The sequence below is a fragment of the Myotis nattereri genome (assembly GCF_964212035.1).
Source record: "Myotis nattereri genome assembly, chromosome: 5".
NCBI classification, from domain to species: Eukaryota; Metazoa; Chordata; class Mammalia; order Chiroptera; family Vespertilionidae; genus Myotis; species Myotis nattereri.
This window is the reverse complement of record NC_138080.1, coordinates 25,100,264-25,126,920: the sequence shown is the minus strand read 5'-3', so window position 1 is coordinate 25,126,920 and position 26,657 is coordinate 25,100,264. Positions and strand designations below refer to the sequence as shown.

Sequence of the window (26,657 nt, the reverse complement as noted above, 5' to 3'; positions counted from 1 at the left end):
CACTCTGCCAAACCGGTCAGGGCAGTCACACTATATCTTGATACAAAACTGCACGTACTCAGTCCTACACACCAAGAAGAAATTCTAGTGCCAACAGGAACCAAATGAAGAGTGGTATCCTTTGGGGAGAGCTGATATAGGACATTATTAATTTCTACTTTATTAATTTCTTTACTTAATTCCTCTTTAAACATTGTAAGCTGGTGATATATATTTTAAAAATATTTTTACTGATTTCAGAGAGGAAGGGAGAGATAGATAGAAATATCAACGATGAGAGAGAATCATTGATCGGCTGCCTCCTTCAGCCCTCTCCTGGGGATGGAGCCTGCAACCTGGGCATGCACCCCAACTGGGAACAGGACCGTGACCTTCTGGTTCATAGGTCAACGCTCAACCACTGAGCCATGCCAGCCGGGCTGGTAATATTTTTGTAACCAGGAAAACAATATTTACCTAAATAGTCAGGCTGACGAAAGCGTGGACGATTGCTGAGGGAGATGAGCCTGCGGTCGGGGAGACCCAGCGTTGGCGCTCTGGACAGCTGCTCAAAGTGGCCAGGCCTGGGTGCTCGAAGTCTGCCTGCGTCCACGCTCCAGCCCCTTGATGGTATTCGCCTGTAGGACTGTTGGCTGGAGACTGTACTTTCCTGTGCCTCATTTCTTCATCTTTAACATGGATGATGTTACAGTCACTCCATTCAGGATGTTGTGTGGACCAAACGACCTGCCACAGATGGAACATTCGAATGACACTTTGCCTAGAGCACTCACTCACTATAAGCCAGCTGCCACTGCTTAATATTATTACCACCACTATTATGTGTATTATTATTATTGTTAATCCTCACCCGGAGATATTTTTCCCATTGATTTTTAGAGAGTGTTGAAGGGAAGGAGGGAGGGAGAGGGACACACACACACACACACACACACACACACATACATCGATCGGTTGCCTCCTGCAGGCATCCTGCGGGCTGAACCTGCAACCAAGGCATGTACCCTTGATCTGGAATGGAACCCACAACCATTGGGTGCACGGGCCGATGCTCTAACCACTGATCACGCTGGCCAGGGCTATTATGTGTATTAAGTTGAAGCCCCCTCCCCTAATCTCAATTTTAAAAATCCCAAATAGTTCACAGTGAGAAGCCTACTCTGGTCCCCCAGCCACCACTTTGGAGGGAACAAGCTTACCAGGTTTTTGTGGCTCCTTCCAGAGACGACTAATTGATTTCAGGCTGATAAGTTCAAGTTGAAGAGTATGTGATAATTTGAGTTTAGGAGCAGTACAGAATGTTTAAGATAACACATGGCCCCCTATCAATATGTTTAATTTTCAAATTTATAATAACTGCTAAGGACCTCAGAAGGGCTTGCTTGGTGGTGGCATTCAGCAGATTAAAAAATAAAATGTATCACTTTAATAAAGGCCATCTAAAATGTTTAAGCGAGACTACGTCAAAATAAAAAGCCCTGTACAGCAAAAGAAACCATCAACAAAACAACAAGAAAGCCCACTGCATGGGAGAACGTATTTGCCAATGTTATCTCCGATAAGGGTTTAATGTCCAAAATTTATAGGGAACTCACACAACTTAACAAAAGGAAGATAAGCAATCCAATAAAAAATGGGCAAAGGACCTAAATAGACACTTTTTGAAAGAGGACATTCAGAAAGCCAAGAGACATATGAAAACATGCTCAAAGTCACTAATCATCTGAGAGATGACAACGAGGTACCATCTCACACCTGTGAGAATGGCTATCATCAACAAAGAACCGTAGAGAACATAGCCACCGTCCAAAAGTCCTGGGGATGCTTTCTGAACCATGAAGACTTCCAGGAATTACTGTTATGTCAGTTGAGGCAGCAGCTTCGACAAGTGCTGGAGAGGATGCGGAGAAAAAGGAACCCTCGTGCACTGGTGGTGGGAATGCAGACTGGTGCAGCCACTGTGGAAAACCATATGGGATTTCCTCAAAAAATTAAAAATGAAACTCCCATTTGACCCAATAATCCCACTTCTAGGAATATATCCCAAGGAAGCAGAAACACCAATCAAGAAGGATATATGTACCCCTATGTTCATAGCAGCACAATTTACCATAGTTAAGATCTGGAAACAGCCTAAGTGCCCATCAACAGATGAATGGATTAGAAAACTGTGGTACATCTACACAATGGAATACTACACTGCTCTAAAAAAGAAGGAACTCTTACCATTTGCAACAGCATGGATGGAACTGGAGAGCATTATGCTAAGTGAAATAAGCCAGTCAGGGAAAGATAAATATCACATGATCTCACTGATTTGTGGAATATAATGAACAACATAAACTGGTGAACAAACATAGAACCAGAGGAAAAAATGTTTTAGAATATAATAGAAGTAATCCTGTTATTTGCAGATTTTTAATATTTCCTACAACTTCTGTGATATCATGCTATGTTAGCACAGTTTTGGTAATATTATACTTAAAATCCTTTTATTCTTGAAATATTAATGTTTGTTGCATGTAACATTATTTTTAAAATAATTTTTCTTGAGATATTAAACAATAAAAATAAAGTGTTTCAGTGCTCATACTAAAAGGGAAAAATAAAATAAAATGTTTAACCCACTGCATTTCTACATCGACCCAAATACGGACCCAATGGCCTGTTGGAAAGCGATGGTCCACGTGGCCAGGTGTAAAAGCCACAGAACAGCTGCAGCTGGAACCACAGGGAAGGGAAACCGTGTTTCTCAGGGTATCGTTTAAGCGGATTCCACATTAACAAAGTAACTACAGAGATGGATTATTCGAGGCACCAAAGCTGACCCCAAACCCAGACACTAATGAGTTTGTTTGCTTTTAGGAACCGGAAGGCTAGCGTGGCTGGAGCAGCGGGAGCAAGGGGGGCAGTGGGAGGACAGGAAGGCGGGGAGGCGAGAGAGGCGGGGGGGGGGGGGGGGGGGGCAGATCGCGAGGGGCTGCGGGGGCCGGAGGAGGAGCTTTTATCCCCAGTGAGGTGGGCTCAGTGGAGAACTCCTAGAGCAGGGACTGATCTAATTTAGGTTTTGTATAACTTCCACTTGCTGTTGCACGGAGGGGCACCGCCACTGGGTGCCTGGAGCGGAAGGAAAACACTGGGTCGTTGGGTTATACCCCTTTTACTCATTAAAAAAAAAAAAAAAAAAAAAGGAGCGGAACGCCGGAGCCTGAATACCTTTCGGATCCTTGACCTGTTCATTGCTGCCCTCGTGTGGCTACAGCCTGAACTGCAGCGACATGGGCTGACCGCTCGTCCTTTTTGGTGAGCAAAGGCGTCTTCCCAGCCCTTCGTGCGCCGCGCAGAGGGCCCCGCAATGGTTCGGCCAAGGCCTGTCCTCGAGACTCTCCCAGAGGAGCGCAGAGTGAATGTGTGGGGAGTCAGATGTTTGCCGGGTAACCCGAGGAACCCCGCTCTTCTCAGGAAAGTGCAGATGGCCTTGGCTTCTAGAGAGAGGTTTTCGGAGGAGGGGGCTTTGGTCCGCGCTCAAGGACCAGTAGGAGTTTTCAGGAAAGTACCGTGAGAAAAGCCATCTACTGGCCGGTTCGGCTCAGTGGATAGAGCGTGGCCTGCGGACCGAAGGGTCCCAGGTTCGGTTCCCGTCAAGGGCTCATACCTTGGCTGCAGGCTCCTCCCCGGCCAGGGCTCTTGTCAGGACTCACGCAACCAATCCACGTGTTTCTCTCACATCGATATTTCTGTCTTTCCCTCTCTCTTCCACTCTCTCTAAAAGATCAATGGAAAAGTATCTTCAGGTGAGAACCAAAAAAAAAAAAAAAAGAAGGAAAGAAAAGTCATCCTGGGCAGAAAGAAAGGGATTTTTTTGCCATTTATTTACAAAGCTAGGTCAAAACTGAACTCCTGACATACTCCTTATCCCCTAAACTGCTCCTCCCAACCTGGGTCCTGGGGTTACCACGCCTATACTTGTCCTGAACACCTCTCTGCCTCTCAGGCCTGCCATCCCCATGGCCACCGCCCAGGGCCAGACACCCATCACCCGGCCTTTAATTCCATCCCGGTCTCAAGGTTCTCTTTCCCTGCCTCTCCCCTGCCCGCACTTCTCCCATGGCTCCGGGCTCCGGAGGGAAGCCCAAGCCCGTCAGCCTGCCACCTGCCGTCGTGGAGGACCTGGCCCTGCCTACCCCGCAGTGTCACTGCATGAACAACTGCACAAGCAGTAACAGCACCTGCCCTTCTTACTGAGGGCTCCCCGGGTGCCAGTCCGTGTGTCATGCAGTTTGAAGGTGGCGTCACCACAGCCTTATCATTTTACAGAAGAGCAAACAGGGTCAGAGAGCTCAGGTGGCTTGTCCAAGGTGAACTCACTTCTTTCCAACTCCAAGGCTCAGGCTTAACCCCAGCACCCTGTCGCCTCTGGGACACATTTCGGAAGTGACGGGTTTAATTCTTTGCTATCGTTCTTAGTCAGCTCAGGAGTCTAAACACAGACAAGGTGGCTTGAGTGACAGACATTTATTGCTCACAGTTCTGGAGACTGGGAAGTCCAAGATCAAGGTGCCAGCCAGTTCAGTTCCTGGTGAGGGCTCCCTTCCTGGCTTACAGACAGCAACCTCTTGCTATGTCCTCACATGTCTATAGTTTTGTCATTTTCCCCCCTATTCTTTTTAAATCCTCACCCAAGGATATTTTTCCATTTATTTTTAGAGAGAGTGGAAGAGAGAGGGAAAGACAGAGAGAAACATTGATGTGAGAGAAACACACCAATTTGTTGCCTCCTGCACGCACTCTGTCCAGGGCTCTGGCTGGGGAGGAGCCTGCAACAAAGGTATGTACCCTTGACCAGAATCAAACCCGGGACTCTTTGGTCCGCAGGCTGACGCTCTATCTACTGAGCCAAACCAGCTAGGACTACAGTTTTGCCATTTTAAGAATGTCACATAGTGTATCGTACAATGAAATGTTACTCAGCAATAAAAAGAAATGCAATACTGATACATGCTGCAACATAGGTGAAGCTTGAAAATATACTAAGTGGAAGAATCCTACATAGTGTAAAAGTCCATTTATATGGAATACCTAGAATGGGCAAATTTATTAGAAAGTATTTTAGTGATGCCTAAAGCTATTTGGTGGGTGGGACAGAGGTACTAGGGCCGGGGTGGGCAATCCCTGGCACGCGTGCCAAACATGGCATGCCAGTAACTTTTGCTGGCACGCGAAACCCTCTCTTATAATCTTCCATTTACAATTTTTTTTAATATTGACTTTTTTATTTTTCAGATAAATTCCATGTAGGTGCATCTTGGATAAATAAATAATTTTACATAACAAGTTATCTTAAAGACCATAGACATAGATTGACGAGAGAGGGGAAGAGCAATTTCAATAGTGTCGAAAACGAACTATTGAGGACTTGGAATGCCATTCCAGAAAATTTTTCTGTTTAAAAAACTTTGCAACAGCGTTACTCTCCATGTTTTCATCCACATGCACTTGTGAATCTTTGTTCTCAGTGATGAATTTTGTTACGTCTCGTAATAGGAGTAGCCTGACGGATGAAAGTAGTAGTAGCTCGTGCATATCTCTGAAGGTCACGAAATATAAACCTGATGTAAAATCTCTGTCATCAGTGATACAGCAGCAGAAGTTCCACTGATAATATCAGAGTCATAAAGTTTTCTGTCGGACTATCAGTGTACATGTACACATTAAAAAATAAATGTAGCCGAAACTGAAACCGGTTTGGCTCAGTGGATAGAGCGTCGGCCTGCGGACTGAAAGGTCTCAGGTTCGATTCCGGTCAAGGGCATGTACCTGGGTTGCGGGCACATCCCCAGTAGGAGATGTGCAGGAGGCGGCTAATCGATGTTTCTCTCCCATCGATGTTTCTAACTCTCTATCTCTCTCCCTTCCTCTCTGTAAAAAAAATCAATAAAATATATATTTAAAAAAAATGTATTTTTCATCATCATATACTGTGTTTTTGTCGCTTGAATGAATTTTATTATGTCTTCAAGGTTCTTCACATACATACACCTTAAGAGATATCAAGTAGGTGTAACATGTTCTCAAAAAATTAGGGTTGGCAAGCAGAAGAATTTTGAGTCAGAGATTTTGCTGGTTTTGGCACGCACTCACAAAAAGGTTGCCCACCCCTGTACTAGGGTATGATAGTTAAAGGATGCAACCAATTGATGTGTTGTTTCTCTCACATCACTATTTCTCTCTGTCTTTCCCTCTCTCTTCCACTCTCTCTAAAATATCAATGGAAAAATATCCTCAGGTAAGAATTAACCATTTGTTTATTTTTGCTTTTTTTTTTTTTGCCATTTATTTATTTACATTCCCATTCTGCTTTCCTTTTTGGCAACCATCAGCTTGTTCTCTATATTTATGGGTCTATTTATGTGTTTTTTTTTTCATTTTTTCTGCTTTTTAAGATTCCACATATAAGTGAAATCATACAGTATTTATCTTTCTCTGACTTGTTTCATTTAGCATAATACCCTCTAGGTCCATCCATGTTGTTGCAAATTGCAAGATTTCATTTTTTAAAAAAATATTTTTATTGATTTCAGAGAGGAAGGGAGAGGGAGAGATAGAAACATCAATGATGAGAGAGAATCATTGATTGGCTGCCTCCTGCACACCCCCTACTGGAGACCAAGCCCTCAACCCATGCATGTGCCCTTGACCAGAATCAAACCTGGGGCCCTTCAGTCCTCAGGCCGACACTCTATCCACTGAACCAAACCAGCAATGGATTCATTCTTTTTTTTTTTTTTTTAATAAATTGCTGAATAATATTTTATTGTGTCTATATCTATATATCTATATATCTAAAATCACATATTCTTTATCCATTTGTCTATTGTTGGACACCTAGGTTGAAAATCGTGGCCATTGTGAATATTGCTGCAATGAACACAGGAGTGTATATATCTTTTCAAATTAGTGTTTTTGTTTTCTCCAGATAAACACCAGCATTTATCTCATCTTAAGGGCTGGATCATACGGCAGATATAGTTCTAAAATGTTGAGGAACCTCCATGCTGTTTTCCACAGAGGCTGCACCAGTCTGCATTCCCACCAACAGTGAATGAGGGGCCCTTTTTCTCCAGTCTCACTAGCACTTATTTATTTATTGAGGATAGCCATTCTGATAGGTGTGAAGTGATAGCTCATTGTGGTATTAATTTGCATTTCTCTCATGTTAGTGATGTGGGGCATCTTTTCATATGTCCGTTGGCCATCTGTATGTCTACTTTGGAAAAATGTCTATTCAGGTCATCTGCCCATTTAAAAAAAAATGCTTTTTATTGACTTCAGAGAGAGGAAGGGAGAGGGAGAGAGAGAGAGAAACATCGATAAGAAACACTAATTGGCTGCCCCTTGCAAGCTCCCCACTGGGGATCGAGCCAGCAACCTGGGCATGTGCCCTGACCTGGAATAGAACCAGTGACCTTCGGGTGCAGGGATGACCCCCAAACAACGAGCCACGCCGCCTGGGCCTCTGCCCAATTTTTTTGTTTGTTTGTTAATCCTCACCCGAGGATATTTTCTCTTGACCTTTTTAGAGAGAGTGGAAGAGAGAGGGATAGACGGAAACATCAATCTGAGAGAAACACATCGATTGGTTGCTCCTGCATGCTCCCGACCACCGCCCGGGCCTGGGAGGAGCCTGCAACCAAGGTACACTTGACCAGAATCGAACCGGAACCCTTTGGTCTGCAAGCAGACACGCTATCCACTGAGCCAAACCGGCTAAGGCTGCCCACCTTTTCATTGTATTTTTTGTGTGTTTTTAAAAAGTTGCATGAGTTCTTTAGATATTTTGACTACTAACTCCCTTATTGAACATATGATTTGCAAATATTTTACCCCATTCGGTAGGTTGGCTAATAATTTTGTTGATGATTCATTTTCTTCACTGCAATTGAGAGTGTCTCGTCGGCGGCTTCAAGTTCTAGACCTGGAGTAATAAAATAGCTGGGTTCCAGTCCCGGCTCTGCCCCTTACCAGCGCATGATCTCGATTGGTTTCTCAAACTCTCCTAATGCCAGGCTACTCCAGATAGGTAGGGTTTCCTAGCTGGGACTGACCGTTTTCCTCTCTCTGTTTCCTGATCAGAGGGGCGTGAAGGCCTTCGGGGATCCTCCGTCCCAGCAGCCGCTCCGGTGCCATACGAGCCTGGAGGAGAAGGAGGCCTGCGGAAGGAAGTAGGGCGGGCCTGGAATTCCCGCCTCCGGAGCGTGCGCGCTCACGCAGGCACGCAGGCACGCAGGCACGCAGGCACGCAGGCACGCAGGCACGCACACGCACAGCACGCTGCGGAAGCGCGTACGCAGGCCCAGCCCTCGTCGCCGCCGCCATTTTACCTCCTGGTTCCGGCCGCACCATGTAGGCTGTTGTAGCGGGAGGGGTGGGGGCCCTCCAGAGGTAAGTAGCTGCGGTCGACTGCGCCGACCGGCTTCTCTTTTTCACTTCCTTCGCAATCGCACGCTCGAAGATGTCCAAGCGGCACCGGTTAGACCTGGGGGAGGATTACCCCTCCGGCAAGAAGCGTGCGGGGACCGATGGAAAGGATCAAGATCGTGACCGGGATCCGGAAGTTCGGTCTAAAAGATCGGGACCGAGAACGTGATAGAGGAGATAGAGAGCGGGAGAGGGAGAAAGAAAAAGAGAAGGAATTGCGAGCTTCCACTAATGCTATGCTTATCAGTGCTGGATTACCATCTCTAAAAGCTCCCCATTCAGCTCACTCAACCCACTCAGCACATTCATCACACGCCGGACATGCAGGACACACGTCACTTCCACAGTGCATTCATCCATTTACCAATTTGCCCCATACTTCTCGATTCTATGATATTTTAAAGAAACGGCTTCAGCTCCCTGTTTGGGAATACAAGGATAGGCTTACAGATATTCTGGTTAGACATCAGTCCTTTGTACTGGTTGGTGAAACTGGGCCTGGTAAAACAACACAGATTCCACAGTGGTGTGTGGGGTACATGCGATCATTACCAGGACCCAAGAGAGGAGTTGCCTGTACCCAACCCAGGAGAGTGGCTGCAATGAGTGTGGCTCAGAAAGTTGCTGACGAAATGGATGTGATGTTGGGCCAGGAAGTTGGTTACTCCGTTCGATTTGAAGACTGAAGTAGTGCAAAAACCATTCTTAAATACATGACTGATGGGATGTTACTTCGCGAAGCTATGAATGATCCCCTTCTGGAGCATTATGATGTAATAATTCTCGATGAGGCGCATGGAAGAGCATTGGCTACAGATATTCTCATGGGTGTTCTGAAGCAAGTTGTAAGATAGAGATCAGATTTAAAGGTTATAACTAAAGGTTATAGTTATGAGTGCTACTCTAGATGCAGGAAAATTCCAGATTTATTTTAATAACTGTCCTCTCTTAACTATTCCTGGACGTATGCATCCTGTTGAGATCTTTTATACTCCTGAACCAGAGACAGATTACCTTGAAGCAGCAATTCGAACAGTGATCCAAATTCATATGTGTGAAGAAGAGGAGGGAGATCTACTTTTCTTAACTGATCAAGAGGAAATTGATGAAGCCTGCAAGAGAATAAAACGTGAGGTTGATGATTTGGGCCCTGAAGTTGGTGACATTAAAATCATTCCATTGTACTCTACACTCCCACCTCAGCAGCAGCAACGCATTTTTGAACCTCTGCCTCCAAAAAACCAGAATGGAGCAATTGGAAGAAAGGAAGTTGTGTCAACTAACATTGCAGAGACATCTTTGACAATAGATGGTGTGGTATTTGTGATTGATCCTGGATTTGCAAAACAAAAGGTGTACAATCCACGAATCAGAGTTGAATCCCTTTTGGTGACAGCTATTAGTAAAGCTTCAGCCCAACAAAGGGCTGGTCGTGCTGGATGTACCAGACCTGGGAAATGCTTCGGACTTTACACAGAGAAAGCTTATAAAACAGAAATGCAGGATAATACCTATCCTGAGATTTTGTGTTCTAATTTAGGATCAGTTGTGTTACAGTTGAAGAAACTTGGTATTGATAATTTGGTGCATTTTGATCTTATGGATCCACCATCTCCTGAAACTCTGATGAGAGCCCTAGAACTTTTGAATTGTCTGGCTGCTTTAAATGATGATGGAGATCTGACTGAATTGGGATCCATGATGGCAGAGTTTCCTCTAGATCCACAGCTCGCTAAAATGGTTATTGCAAGTTGTGACTACAATTCTAATGAGGTCCTATCTATTACTGCTATGTTGTCAGTCCCACAGTGTTTTGTTCACCCCACGGAGGCCAAGAAAGCTGCGGATGAGGCCAAGATGAGATTTGCCCACATAGATGGAGATCATCTGACACTGCTTAATGTATACCACGCTTTTAAACAAAATCATGAATCGGTTCAGTGGTGTTATGACAACTTCATTAACTACAGGTCCCTGATGTCAGCAGACAATGTTCGCCAGCAGCTATCTTGAATTATGGACAGATTTAATTTGCCTTGTCGAAGTACTGACTTTACAAGCAGGGACTATTATATTAATACTAGAGGCCTGGTGCATGAAATTCATGCATGGGGGAGGGGAAGGGTCCCTCAGCTCAGCCTGCACCCTCTCGCAATCCAGGACTGCTGGCTCCTAACTGCTCACCTGCCTGCCTGCCTGCCTGATTGGCCCTAACCACTCGCCTGCCTGCCTGATCACCCCTAACCACTCTGCCTGCCTGCCTGATGGCCCCTAACTGCTCACCTGCCTGCCTGATCACCCTTAACTGCCTCTGCCTCGGCCCCCACCACTGTGGCTTAGTCCGCAAGGATGTCCGGAATGACGTCTGGAATGACGTCCAGAATGATGTCCAGAAGGTCATTCGGCTGTCTGGTCTAATTAGCATCTTACGCTTTTATTATTATAGATAAGAAAAGCTTTGGTTACTGGTTATTTTACGCAGGTGGCACATTTAGAACGAACAGGGTATTACTTAACTGTGAAAGATAACCAGGTGGTTCAGTTGCATCCCTCTACTGTTCTTGACCACAAGCCTGAATGGGTGCTTTTTAATGAGTTTGTTCTTACAACAATGAATTATATTCGGACGTGTACAGATAGCAAGCCAGAATGGTTGGTGAAAATTGCCCCTCAATATTATGACATGAGCAATTTCCCACAGTGTGAAGCAAAGAGACAGTTGGACCGCATCATTGCAAAACTTCAATCCAAGGAATATTCACAGTACTGAATTCAATGCTTAGAACTGAAGTTATTCAGAGGACAGCTTTAAAAGATGAATGAACTGAAAAGTTCAAGTTGTGCTCTTCACGTTGGTTCAATAATGGCCTTTATTTGAAAGCTTTTTAATTTTTCTTTAAAGTAAATATTCCATTCTGATCTCATAAACATTTATGCTTCCCTTTTGTGTTGACACTGTAGCTCATACTGGAAAAGTCAATGTTTTGCAGTTTATTGAAGGTAGTTCTATATATACCAATGTTATAAGCATTTCTTTAGAAATGGTTGAAAATGCTTCTAAAATGTGATTATCGACCATGGTATGCATGATCGTTGTAATTGTTGGCATTCCTTTTTAGAAGTTGTGAAATGTTACAACTTGTGCTTATGTAGATACAATCTTCTGTCTCAGTACAGAGGCACTGACTTCAATAAAGTCTATTTATACTTAAAAAAAATAATTTTGTTGATGGTTTCTTCATTGTACAAAACCTTTTTAGTTTGATGTACTCCCATTTGTTTATGCTTTGCTTTTACTTTTGTTACCTTTGCTTTTGTTCAGATTCAGAAAATCCTATCAGGACCTACATCAAGGGACTTATGGACTATGTTTTTTCTAAAAGTTTTATGGTTTCAGGTCTTACTTTTATATTTTATTTCAGAGATGAAGTGAGAGGGAAGAGATAGAAACATTCATGATGAGAATCATTGATCGGCTGCTTCCTGCACACCTGCTACTGGGGATCGAGCCCAGAAGCCAGGCACATGCCCTTGACATGAATCAAACCTGGGACCCTTCAGTCTGCAGGCCGACACCCTATTCACTGAGCCAAACCAGCTAGGGCTCAGGTCTTACATTTAAGTCTTTAATCCATTTTTAAAATATTTTATTTAAAAAATGTATTTGTATTGATTTCAGAGAGGAAGGAAGAGGGAGAAATAGAAACATCAGTGATGAGAAACATTGATTGGTTGCCTCTGGTATGCCCCCAACTGGGAATCAAAGCATGACCTCCTGGTTCATAGGTTGATGCTAAACCATTGAGCCACACTGGCTGGGCTAACCCATTTTTTTTTTTAAAGAATGAGAAAGTTTTTTTTAAAATGTGTTTTTATTGACTTATAGAGAGGTAGGGAAAGGGATAGAGAGATAGAAACATCAATGAGAGAAACATCATTGATCACTGCCTCCTGCATGCCCCCTACTGGGCATAGAGCCCGAAACCTTGGGCATGTACCTTGACTGGGACTGGGGATGGAGCCTGCAACCCAGGTACATGCCCTTGACTGGGAATCCACCTGGTGACCCTTTGGTGCATGGCCTGACACTCTAACTACTGAACACTCCAGCCAGGGCAGGAAGGGTTTCTGAAATCAGGAAACTTTGATCTTCTTTCTCAGGATTGATTTGGCTACTCAGGGTCTTTCTGGTTCCATATAAATTTTAGGATTACTTTTACTTCTGTAAAAAAATGCCATTTTTGGAATTTTAATAGGGATTGCATTGAATCTTTAGATGGCTTTGGGTTGTATGAACATTTTAACAGTATTCTTCCAGTACATGAACAATGGATACCCTTTCATTTACTTGTGTTTTTCAGTTTCATGAATGTCTTGTGGTTTTCAGTATACATCTCTTTCTCATCCTTGGTTAAATTTGTTCCTAAGTATTTTGTTATATATAATGTATTTTTAAAATATATTTCTTTATTGATTTCAGAGAGGAAGGGAGGAGAGATAGAAACATCAATGATGAGAATCATTGATCAGCTGTCTCCTGCACACCCCCTCCTCGGGATTGAGCCCGCAACCCAGGCATATGCCCTTGGCCGGAATTGAACCTGGGACCCCTCAGTCCACAGGCTGACACTCTATCCACTGAGCCAAGCCAGCTAGGGCAGTTTAATGTATTTTAATAGCAAACTTAGGAACAGCACAGAAGATAACATTAAAAACATGTTCTGGCCTGGCTGGTGTGGCGCAATGGTTGAATGTAGTCTCATGCACCAAATAATCACCAGTTCTATTTCTGGGCAGGGCACATGCCTGGGTTGCAGGCTTAATCCTCAGTAGGAGGCAGCTGATAGATGAATGATGTTTCTATTTCTCTATCCCTCTCCCTTCCTCTCTAAAAAAAGTCAATAAAAATGTTTAAAAAAGAAAAAAATAGTTGGAGGTGGCTAATGGCCCTTTCCCCAGGTCAGATAAGGCTTTGGCAAATAAATTTTCTTTGAGGGATGGCATAGGGTACAGAGAACAGAATGTTTCAAGATGTTTTTCTCCTTTGACTGTATTAAGCATGAGGCTTTGGGTCATTGAGTTAAACTTTAAGAGGGGGTACCCTATGACGGGGCCCCAGAATATTCTCAAGCTAGTCCATACTGTGTCTCCAGCAGTTCATCTATTCCTGTTACCACAGTTTGCTGGCTCCGGTAGCTGGTGCTCCCAGTCAGTGTCCATTCTCGATATTCTCTTGTCCCACCAGTTTTCAGGGCAGTGGTTTAGCCTATAAATTCAAATCTCTGATGAATTTTTAGTTCATTCAGCTTTTTTCTTGTAAGAACAGAAGCAGCTCATTTATTTCCATTGCTGTGTTTCTCCCAGATGCCCTAATAGCTCACATTATTTTTTTAAATATATATTTTTATTGATTTCAGAGAGGAAAGAAGAGGGAGGGAGAGATAGAAACATCAATGATGAGAATCATTGACTGGCTGCCTCCTGCACACCCCACACTGGGGATCGAGCCCACAACCTGAGCATGTTCCCTGATTGGGAATCAAACCATAACCGCCTGGTTCATGGGTCGATGTTCAACCACAGAGCCTCGCCAGCTGGGCTCACATTTTTTATATTCTACCCAAGCCCTTATATTCATCTTCTAAACCAAACTGTTACCATTTGTTAACCATCTCCCTTCTCTCACAAAAATATGAGCACCAGGACTGCAAGACATTTGTTTCATGCCCCAAGACCCACAGTGCCTTGATGAGCAGTGCTAAACTAGGTATGTTTTGAATCTAGATGAGGCATGTTAAGAAATTAGCATCAAGAGTATGATCTCTAGTAACAAAGGCTTGATTGGAATAGTGGTCATGTCTTTCTCCCTTACTAGGTTTGTGTTCTTTCACTAGTTACCTAAACATATAGGACTCATTTGAGTTATAAAGGAGACAAAAACTTTTATGTACTTTACTAAGGGAATTTATATATTTTCACTGATGTACTTTATAATAAACAGTGTCTGTCTAATACACTGTAGGAAATATGTCAGTATTTAGATCATGAGTAGGGAAGGTGTTCCAATGGACTGGGAGCTGGCCTTGCAATCTCTAATTGTGTTGAGATTAAAATGTCAATCACTTCCATCATCAGACAAAGCTATTCAGTGACCATGATGAATCAAGACAAAATTAAGGGTCTTTTGTAACCATCTCTCTAAAACTGGTAAGAGAACAATTTCAAATCATATCGATCCCATGTCGTCATTTGACTCCTTCGATTCCTCCTTCTCCTCTTTCTTCTCCTCAGCTGCAGCTTACATGGAACCATAAAAGATACAGATTCTAGAAATTGTCACATTACCCAGTGCCAAACACAATTTAGGAGAGTCATCTCCAATTCTATATTTTATTGTCCAATAACAGATCTGTCTTAATGCAAGGTCTATTATTTAAGTCCTAGCCTGACGAATGACAAACAGCAATGTAGGGTTGGCCGCTGAACAACATGGGTTTGAACTCTGTAGATCCACTTATTCATGGATTTTTTTTTCCCAATTGACCTACACAGTCCAAACATCAGCTCCAAGGCTGTAGAGGGCTGACTGTAGTTATACTCAGATCTTCAACTATGTGGGAGGTCAGCACCTGTTAACACCTGCATTGTTCAAGGATCAACTGTCACTCACATGAGACTGTATTCTATGATAAACTTGGCAATATTTATAATTTATGCCACCTTTTATTAGCAAGGAAAATGGAATAAGGGTCTTCTGGCCAAAACAAAGAGAGTAGCTTTCTCATAAGAAAGATGGAATATGTAAGGGGCAAGGAATATCCAGTACTTGGCACAGGAGGCCAGTAGGTAAATCCCAACAAATACCAAAATATCATTTATTAATTGCTCATTTACAAAACAATGGAAACAAAAATTAAGCTTACCTGTATATTAGAAATACACTTCAATTTAACCATAGATCAAATAGTCTCCAAAATGGTAAGAGAAAAATGTTAACTGATTTAAGGAGGAAATACCTATTAATCTTATGTAGTATTGCTTGAAGAGTATTGCCTCAGTATTCATTTTTGCAAGCACTAAATCTCCATACTTCAGAGGTCCACTTTAAAAATGAGGCCCTGATAAAGACAATACATTTATAACTTCTATAATAATTCTTTCACATTACAGTGTTCCAGAACATTATGTATGGATTAATTTACATCAGGCTTTCTCACATTACTAATATTTACAGGGTTTCATTCCAGTGGGAGTTTTCACATGTAAGGATGAAGGCCAACTGATGTCTTTGTCCACATTGCTACGTTCAAGAAGTTTCTATTTAGTATGAGATCTTTCATGCCTTCTAAAGGAACTGGGACGACTAAAGGCTTTCCCACATGTTTTACATTGGTATGGTTTCTCACCAGTGTGCATTCTCACATGTCCTCGAAAGGTAGTACGGTAAATGAAGGCTTTTCCACATTCTTTACATTCATAGGGTTTTTCTCCAGTATGAGTATTTTCATGTGTTCGAAATGATGTGTAACAACTGAAGGCTCTACCACATTCTTTACATTCATAGGGCTTCTCTCCAGTGTGAGTTCTTTCATGTACCCTAAATGAACTAGGAAAATTGAAGGCTTTCCCACATACCTTACATTTGTAAGGCCCATCTCCAGTGTGCATTATCATGTGTGTTCGAACACTTGAAGAAGAAATGAAGGCTTTCCCACATTCTTTACATTTGTAGGGTTTCTCTCCTGTATGCTTTCTCATGTGTCCTTGAAAGGTTGTGCGGTAAATGAAGGTCTTTCCACATTCTGTACATTCATAGGGTTTCTCTCCAGTGTGTGTTCTTTCATGTATTCGGAAGGAACTGGGCCAACTGAAGGTTTTACCACACTGTTTACATTCATATGGTTTTGCTCCAGTGTGAGTCCTTTCATGTGATCGAAAAGAACTGGGACAAACAAATGCCTTCCCACATTCTTTACATTTATAAGGTTCTTCTCCTGTGTGTGTTATCATGTGTGTTCGAATGCTTGAGAGAGAAATGAAAGCTTTACCACATTCTTTACATTCATAGGGCTTCTTTCCAGCGTGAATTCTTTCATGTATTCGTAAACCTAGAGGAGAACTGAAGGCATTGTCACAATGTTCACATTCATATTTTTTCTCTGCAGTGTGAGTCCTTTCATGTCTTCGAAAAGAACTGGGGCAACTGAGGGCTTTACCACATTGCTTACATTCATAGGGTTTTTCTCCAGTGTGATTTCGTTCATGTATCCGCAAACCTAGAAGAGATCTCAGGGATTTACCACACAGTGTACATTCATAGGGTTTCTCGCCAGTGTGCATTCTTTCATGTGCTCGAAATGAAGCCGAAGAACTAAAGGCTTTCCCACATGCCTTACATTTAAAAGGAGCATCTCCAGTGTGTGTTATCATGTGTGTTTGAAAGGTTGGGAGCCACATGAAGGCTTTCCCGCATTCCTTACATTCATAGGGTTTCTCTCCAGTGTGAGTCCTTTCATGTCTGTGAACAGATTTCTGGTAACTGAAGGCTTTCCCACATTCCTTACATTTATATGGCTTATCTTCATGTTTGTGATACTCATAAGGTTTATGTCCAGTGTGAGATCTGATGTGTATATTCAGGGATGAATGGCGCACAAAGTCTTTTCCACACACCCTACATTTAAGTGATTGTCCTCCAGAAGTAGTTCTCTTGTTCAGATCAGGATTTGGAATTTGGCTGATGGTTTCTCCACACTGACTACCTCCTTTGCTTTCATGGAGTTTTTCTACCATATAACTTCTGTAAAAAATGAGAAGCATTATTAGTGATTTCTTCGTTAATTTCCTATTTATTAGTAGGGTATTGGATTACATTTTTATAATTTATAACAAAAGTGAAGGTTTTCTGTCTTTTCTGAATTGTTTCAATATACTGAATGCTCTGTAAAAGGACTAGACCTTGGTTATTATGAAAACAGTGATATTAATATATGAGGTTAATGGTAAATAAATTGAAGTAGAAATTGTTTCATTTGCTTGTTTTTAAAAATCCATGACAGCCCTAGCTGGTTTGGCTCAGTGGATAGAGTGTCGGCCTGTGGACTGAAGGGTCCCAGGTTCAATTTCAATCAAGGGCACATGCCTGGGTTACGGGCTCGATCCCCAGTATAGGGCATGCAGGAGGCAGCCAATGCAAGATTCTCTCTCATCATTGATGTTTCTACCTCTCTCTCTCTCTCCCTTCCTCTCTGAAATCAATAAAAATATATAATAAAAAATAAACATAAAAAATTAAAATAAATATAAATCCATGACATACTAGAATTCTTTTTTTTAAAATATATTTTATTGATTTTTTACAGAGAGGAAGGGAGAAAGAGAGGGATAGAGAGGTAGAAACATCAATGAGAGAAACATCGATTCAGCTGCCTCCTGCACACTCCCCACTGGGGATGCACCCGCAACCAAGGTACATGCCCTTGATGGGAATCAAACCCGGGACCTTCAGTCCGCAGGCTGACGCTCTATCCACTGAGCCAAACCGATCAGAGCCATACTAGAATTCTTATGTAGAACAATGCTGTTTATTGAGTGACTCACCGTAGTTTTCTCCCCTGGATTTTGTACTGATATTCAATGTTATGATCTTCCCATTTTTTCTCTAAATGCATACCTAGAAAAAACAATTCCAAATTATTAGAAGTTAGAGAAAAATTATTAGATTCTAAGTCCATGATGAGTTGTTACCATGCTTAGTTTATTTACTAATATACTCATTTTTCCACATCTTGAAACAACATTGATATGCAAGAAATACTTGTTCTTGGTCAGAAGAATGGCAGTGTGAGAGGTCTCCTTGTTTTTCCCCTTAAAGTTTCCACAATTTGAACAGCTATCATTCAACAAAGGACTCCCTGCTCAATGCATAAACATGTCTGAGAGATCAAACAATGAAACATATGAAGGTGGGGAAAAGGGAGCAAACTGGAAAGGTGGGAAGAAACAAGAGCTGAGATGGTGCCAGAGACAGAGCCTGGAGCTCACAGCCTGAAGCCCACTGCAGGTCTCAGCCCAGAGAGGGGAGGAATCAAGTGGCCACAGACATTCCCTTCAGCAGAGAGGAGCAGAGAGATACAATGAGCATTCCTGCAGTAGTGGTCAGTGTGTGCTGTGGCTGAAGCTAGTGACCTGTGCAAGGACATAGCACAGAGGTATGGCCACAGTTGTCTGGTAATCAGCAATTTCTCAAGAGAGAGAAATTACCAGCCAAGAATAATATATCCAGCAAAGTTATCCTTTAGATATGAAGGAGAAATAAAGACTTTTCCAGACACATACAGAAGCTGAGGGAATAAACCACAAGAAGACCCGTGTTATAGGAAATACTCAAGGGGTTATAATACCTGAAACAAAGAACAAAAGGTCACAAAACTATGAGTAAGATCACCAACAGGCACACAGAAGCAGGATATTACAACCCTTTTTCAGAATAGGATATTATACACTTAAATGTCACATAAAGGTTAAAGGAAGAAATAACATTGAAATAGAGAAAGAAGGCAATATCTACTGCAATTCAGAAATGAACTCACAGAGCAAATAGGGATAATTTGTGACAAAGGGGTATGGTAAGGTCTGAATTTGCAAAGAGGGTGGAGATTAGATGCATTCAGAAGAGAAAGGGCTACTATATATATGAAACATTCTTTTGCATATACCTAATTGTGACCACACCAAAAAGCAAAAAACAAAACTGAGACACATAACTTAAAAAAAGAGGAAACAGAAAAAATATATAAAATACCACCGAACAAAAACAACAGAGAAACACAAAGGAAAAGAACCAATGGAAAAAGAGGACACATGTAATACTTTCAACAATAAAGAATAAAAAAAGTAAAAAGAACCCATGGAGGCACAGAGCTACCTGAAAACAGGATAAAATGGCTACAGGAAAACCAAAGACAATAAATAATTACCCTACATGTCAATGGACTGAACTCACCAATTAAGAGGCACAGAGTAGCGGAGGATCAAAAAACAAATCCCAACCTTATACTACCTTTAGGAGACACATCTAAGCTGCAAAGACAAACACAGACTCATAGTAAAAGGGTGTAAAATGATTCTCTAAGCAAACGGCATCCACAGAAAAGCAGATGTAGCCATACTTATATCGTACAAAATAGATTTCAAGATAAGAAAGGCAATGAGTTGCCGAAACCGGTTTGGCTCAGTGGATAGAGCGTCGGCCTGCAGACTGAAGGGTCCCGGGTTCGATTCTGGTCAAGGGCATGTACCTGGATTGCGGGCACATCCCCAGTGGGAGATGTGCAGGAGGCAGCTGGTCGATGTTTCTCTCTCATTGATGTTTCTAACTCTCTATCTCTCTCCCTTCCTCTCTGTAAAAAATCAATAAAATATATTTAAAAAAAAAAAAGAAAGGCAATGAGTGACAAAGATGGACATTTTATAACGATACTAGTGGCCCCGTGCATAAATTCGTGCACATTGAAAGGAAATTAATTAGAAGAACTGCAGCTCGGCAGTAAACCAGATTCAATAACCCATGGCCAAAGGTGGAATCATGCAGCCCCGTGAGGAATCAGGCTCCCTTCTCTCTGGTTCCAGGGTTCGTCACTTGAGAACCGCCACTGCCAAGTCATCACAGCTTGGCAGCTCCTGCGTTGAGCGTCTGCCCCCTGGTGGTCAGTGCACATCATATGTACTGGCCGGTCGGCCGGTCACTTAGCCTTTTATATATATAGAAAGGGGAAACTACCTGAAGAATATATAACACTTCTTGCTCTGGCTGGTTTTGCTAAGTGGTTAGAGCACCAGCCTGTGGGCCCAAGGGTTGTGGGTTCAATTCCTGGTCAAGGACACCTACCTTGGATGCACGTTCCCCAGCACCAATAAGGGTGCATGCAGGAGGCAACCAACTGATGTCTCTCTCTCATGTCCATGTTTTTCTCCCTATCTCCTCCCTCCCTTCACTCTCTCTAGAAACCAATGAAAAAAATATCCTTGGGTGAGGATTAAAAAAAATAAAAATAAGTAAATAAATGAAATTTTAAAAGAGGAGATACAATACTTTTCAATATATATGCACCCAATTAGGGAAGCACCAAAATATAAAGGAACTACTAAGAGAACTAAAAGGAGAAACTGTAAAAAACACAATTATAGCCTGACCGATGTGGCTCAGTGGTTGAGTGTTGACTTATGAACCAGGAGGTCAGGGCACATGCCTGGGTTGTGGGCCAATCCCCAGTAGGGGGCGTGCAGGAGGCACTCAATCAACGATTCTCTCTCATCACTGATGTTTCTCCTTGAAATCAATAAAAATTATAGGTAGATCATCCAAACAGAAAATCAATAAAGAAATATCAGCCTTAAATGACATGGACATAATTGACATTTCCAGAGCCTTTCATCCCAGGACATCAGCTTATACATTCTTCTCCAGTGCACATGGAAGAATCTCAAGGATAGACCATGCCCTAACTGGTTTGGCTCAATGGATAGAGTGTCGGCCTGAGGACTGAAGGGTCCCAGGTTCGATTCCAGTCAAGGGCATGTACCTTGGTTGCGGCACACTCCCAGTAGGGGGTGTGCATGAGGCAGCTGATCAATGTTTCTCTCTCACTGATGTTTCTAACTATCCCTCTCCCTTCCCCTCGGTAAAAAAATCAATAAAATATATTAAAAAAGAAAAGAAAAGGATAGACCATATGTTGAGTCACAAAACTAGCCTCAACAAATTTAAGAAGATTAAACTCGCCCCAGCCAATGTGGCTCAGTTGATTAGGCGTTGTCCCATGCACGGAAAGGATGCTGGCTCAATTCCTGGTTGGGGGAAATGCCCAGGTTTTGGCTCAATCCCCAGTTGGGGGTGGGCAGGAGGCAGCCAATTGATATTTTGCTTTCACATCAATGTTTGTCCCTTTCTCCCTTTCTTCTCTCTAAAAATCAATACAAAACCTTAAAAAAAAAAAAAAAGAGACTGAACTCATACCAACATATTCTTCAACCACAATGCTTTAAAATTAGTGATCAACTGCAAAAAGAAAGCAAGAAAACCTACCCCACAAATATGTGGAGATTAAACAACATGCTGCTAAAAAATTGACACGGTCAAAGAATAAAAGGTGAGATCAAAAGATAGAGACAAATGAGAATGACAATATGACATGTCAAAACTTCTGGGATGCAGTAAAAGCAAAAAAAAAAAAGAAAAACAACAAACTTGATCTCTGACAAATTAAGTAACAAAGTCATTCTTACCTATGGAGGCCAGGTTCCTGAAGGTTTCCCTCATCACATCTCTGTAGAGTTTCTTCTGGGAAGGATCCAGTAAAGACCACTCCTCCAGGGTGAAGTTCACAGCCACATCCTCAAAGGTCACTGAATCCTAAAACATTGCAAATATCTATATAGTAGGTTGCATCAATCTGACAGCACTGGGCATTTACACTCAATTTATAGAAGGGTTACATAGGTTTCTGTGGTTTCTCAACATTTATTTATGTCTTGGTGAACAGAAACACTCTGTCCATACTTATTTCCTCATAAATTTAACAGCATTATGCAGTACTTGCATCCTCACACAAAATTACAACTGACCTACAGAACAACCATCATTTAGAACCACCTGATATCTAGCTGTACAGAAGTCCAACAACTAAGGATATACAGAAGGTGTTGGGGGCCAGATGTAAGCTGGCAAGGTCCTTGCACCTGAAGGGGCTAGCAAGGCTGGGACCCTTACCCACACAGTTTTCCCAGACTTGTGTGGATGGCGATTATCAGTAGAATGGGAGTAACATTTGTAGAATGAGAACAGCCTTTCATAGCTTGCCCAGAAGTCTGTAATTATTTACTGAGATATGCTGTACTGAGAACTTGTCCTTCTGCTGTATCTCTCCCTTAGAGATTAAGAGGAACAAAGAATACATTCCTCTTGACAGACCTCCTATTCAGTGTGTTGTGTATAAATAGGATTGTATAGTTAATAAACTCGCTTCAGTTCATCAAGAGAACTGGGGTCCTCCCGACCCCGCTTTCCTGTCTTTCTTTCTTTTCTCAATTCCCACCTCCCTGCCTCAGCCCGGCTCAACCCTGTCAGGCTGGCCCTGACAGATCTGGCGCCCGAGCTAAGGGACTGAGGAACTGGGGAAAAGACGGTGAGGAACTCCGTCGGGCCTGGAGAGACGACGTGAGGATCTCCTCCGGATAAAGAGTGCACTCGTTAAGGTAACGGAGGAGCAATTTTTTGATAATCGGGAGTAAAGCATGGGGCAATTAGAATCTAGAGAAAATGCCCTTTATGGGCAAATGTTAAAGTTTATGTTCAATAGTAGAGGAACTAAGGTTAATGACAAGCAAGTAGAAAATTTTTTAAAATTCATTCAGGAGGTCTGCATTTCCTTATCAAATTTAATACGGGATTATTTAGATCCCAGGCATGACCATAATCAACCGTCTCTTAAGCCAGAAAAAAAGGAGAAGCAACGTGATAGCACAAAACAGGTGTCTAAAAAAGACAGTATATTAAAAAGAAATAATGTAACTTTTAAAGACAATTTAACTCCTCAAGATGAGGAGGATTTTGAGGAAGCTGCTGCTCTTTGTCATGATGATAATACAGGTATTGTTCAGGCAAAAGAGGAGGAAGAATGTTTTTCTGCTGGAACTGAAGAGGGTAGTGATATAGAAGATGTGTTGGAATGCTTTTTAGAAACATTAAAGCTTGTTGGCAAGAAAAAGAGAAGCCGCGGGGGCCGTTCCCGCCGCTCTCCGCTGCCTTGTGCAGCACCAGTTCCACTTTCCCCTCTCCAGATGGCCTTGCAGGAGGCACGAAAGTGTGGTGAGGAATTGGGCATTCATGCCTTCCCTGTTATGGAACAGGTGAACCCTCACATGGGACAGCGTGAGCGTGCTTATGACCCGCTTCCTTTTAAAACCTTAAAAGAGTTAAAAACAGCCTGTGCTCAGTATGGGCCCACTTCCCCTTATACTTTAACCATCTTGGAAACGATGGCCTCAGAGGCTCTCCCACCTAATGATTGGAGAGCTATTGCCAAGGCTTGTCTATCAGGAGGGGATTATCTCTTGTGGAAATCAGAATATGATGAAAAGGCTAAGGAACAAGCTTCTCGTAATCGAGCGGCCCAGATTAATATTTCTTATGAAATGCTGGTAGGGGAAGGAGTCTATGCTGATACCCACAATCAAATTCAATACCCCCAGGAAGCTTATGGACAGATTCATGGAGCTGGGGTCAGAGCCTGGAAAAAGTTACCCACCTCTGGTCAGAAAACAGAGGAGCTCTCAAAAATTATTCAAGGGCCAGATGAAAAGTACCAGGATTTTGTCTCTCGGCTATTACAGGCTGTTGGCCGAGTAGTGGTGGATGGAGAGGCTGGCATGTTAATAGTTAAACAGTTGGCATATGAAAACGCCAACACTGCCTGCCAAGCTGCACTGCGGCCCTATCAAAGACAGGGGACTCTCTCAGATTATATCCGCATCTGCGCAGATATTGGTCCCTCATATATACAAGGAGTTGCCATTGCGGCTGCATTAAAGGGAACCACCATTGAAGGAATTCTTCAGCAACAATTTAGCACAGGGAAAAGTCAAACATACAAGTGTTACACTTGTGGAGGAACAGGGCACATAGCAACACAGTGTCCTTCTAATAAAGGGGTTAATAAAGGAAATGGCAAAGGTCCCAAACAACCTGGACTATGCCCTAAATGTAAAAAAGGAAAACATTGGGCAAATGAGTGTAAATCTAAAACAGATATCCAGGGAAATTCTTTGCCTCAACACCAGTCGGGAAACTACCAAAAGGGGCCAGCCCAGCCACGGCAAATAACAGGGGCATTGTCTATTTACCCTCCTGTCCCTGTGCCGTCTCAAGGTCAGCAGGCTGCACAGCACCCAGCCCGCCCCAGAGAGCAAAATAGATACAAGAGCTATTCCGAGCAACCCCCGGAAGTGCCGGGCTGGGCCTTGGATCCATAGAAATAAGACATTCTGTCTGCCCTGGGTGCTGCCCTTGCCTTCTGAAATAAACAAAATATCATTAGATTTAAAACCTCCCACATAGAGAAGAAATGATGATTTCCTTGCATTTCTGATACAGCTACAGCAAATGCCACCGGATCTGAAATTTAAAAATACATCTGGGATTTCTGTACACGTGTAAAGAGAAAACTGGCTTGAAACTAAGGCGCGCATTGTCCGATTTTGGACATTTAGATAGAGTTTCAAGCTAAAATCTCTTTACAAATATACAAAATAAAACCCAAGACTGATTATTTCCTAAGAAAGATGGCAAAATTTAACCCAAAGAAAAAAGATGCTGGCTAGATTCTAGCAGCAGGATTGGCATTTCCATGATAAAGAACAGTTTTTAAATACTAATAAAGAATATTAAAAGGTTAATTTCAAGGCCAAAAAGGAAAGTTAGTAAAATTGTCTCTATTAAAAGAATTTACTAAAGAATATGCCTTAAAATAATAAATTGAATTTAAATCTCAAGAATTATTAAAATATATTAATTATAAAAATCTAAGTAGCCCAGGTAAAAGACGGCTACGCCCTTTAATTAAGGCTGGCTTCCCAAAGCAGTTTCTAATAGAGGAAGGGCTAGCCTCCCTTCCCCCAACAGAGCAGGTAGGCCAAAAATTTCCTGCCTGTGACAACTTTAAAAAAGAGGCTTGCTTCCCAGTTTCCCATCCTTGGTAGAAAGAATGTAACTAATTTGCATTTTAATGGTTACCTGTTTTCAGTGACTGGCACCCCAAGGCTTAGGAGTTTACTAAATTAAATTAAATATTATGAAATAACAAAATGCTATAATATTAATCTAAATGTCCCTCACAAAAAATCTAGAGGACAGAATTAAATCTATTTGATTATGTCATGTATTTTTGAAGTTTATTCTTAAAAATGTTACTGATTAAGAAATACTAAATATTTAACTTGCCAGCTAAGAGTCTAAAGTTCTGGTTACATAAATTGGGAGAAATCATATAATTATAATAAAATTTCAACATTTATCTAATTGAAAAAAGAGAATAAATTCTATAATCCCAACCAAAATTTTTAAATACAAAGATCAGTTTTAATTTAATTGATATCTCTTAATAATTATAAAAGGTATATAATCTTTAAATTATAAATACAGATATATATTTAATAGTTTTTTAAGTTAGATTTCAAAAATATAATCAAGGAATGACTTTAGGACATTTCATGGGCCCTAGAATGTTTTCAAAAGTTTATTCTCTTTTCTTGAATGATTTTTTAATAAAGACAATTTAATATACTTAAAATCACATAGAAAGCTTTATCAGATAAATATTAATAAATATATATTTTAAGTTTTTGCCTCTAAGAAAGGGCAAAACAAGTTATCTTATTTAATATTTCTTAAAATACAGCAGTAGAATTTTAAGATATAATTTAAAATAACAAAAGCTCATTAATAATTTTTAATATTTTACAACAGCATATTAACATTTATTCCAAACAAGCTTACAAACTAATTGTTTGGCAGGAATTTAATGAAAACATAAAAGGATTTTATCCCTTCCACTGTGTGGAAGGCCGCCTGGGAAGGCACTTAAGCATTCTATATTGACCTCTCTTGCCCTTTTTGCCAAGGGGGTCCCTCTTCCAATTGTCCACAGCTGTTACCTAAGCTCTCTGTTCATACTGAGGTTGAAGCCTCATGGTGGCTGGTACCATGGATCTGTCTCTTGCCCAATGGCGTAAGCTGGGCCCTCTCTAGAGAAGAAACCTGGGTTCCCCATGATCAATGCCGGGGCCCCGCCAGCAGGCGAGGGGATCCAAAGGCAGTTACTGGGCATGGAGGCCACAGGGGCATACGCTACCAAGGAGACAAAACTAAACCTCACATCACCCTGCTTGGCCCCGGAGGATGGCTGGTTAGTCAACGACGGGTAAGACCCCTCTGGGAGGGGCAACCTAAGACAGGCACAGTCGCAGGGGGCCTCAGGGGAGAACTTGGGGGTCAACAGAGGTGGGGCAGAGATCCTCACCACCCCAACTATGCAGGGGCTTGAACACTTGCCCCTTCTGAGGGAGGTCTCCTGCCCCCATGGCTGCTGCGCTTCCCATGCCCAGCTCAGATCGGGACCCAG

At 42.1% G+C, this 26,657-nt stretch overlaps 1 pseudogene across 1 annotated transcript; it reads left to right on the top strand.

Annotated features, from left to right (window-relative positions):
• The first annotated feature begins 8,512 nt into the window (after positions 1-8,512).
• Positions 8,513-11,267, top strand: LOC308520038 (ATP-dependent RNA helicase DHX15-like; annotated as a pseudogene). Its single transcript has 2 exons — positions 8,513-10,557; positions 10,925-11,267. The product of its transcript is annotated as an ATP-dependent RNA helicase DHX15-like (transcript).
• The last annotated feature ends 15,390 nt before the right edge of the window (positions 11,268-26,657 follow it).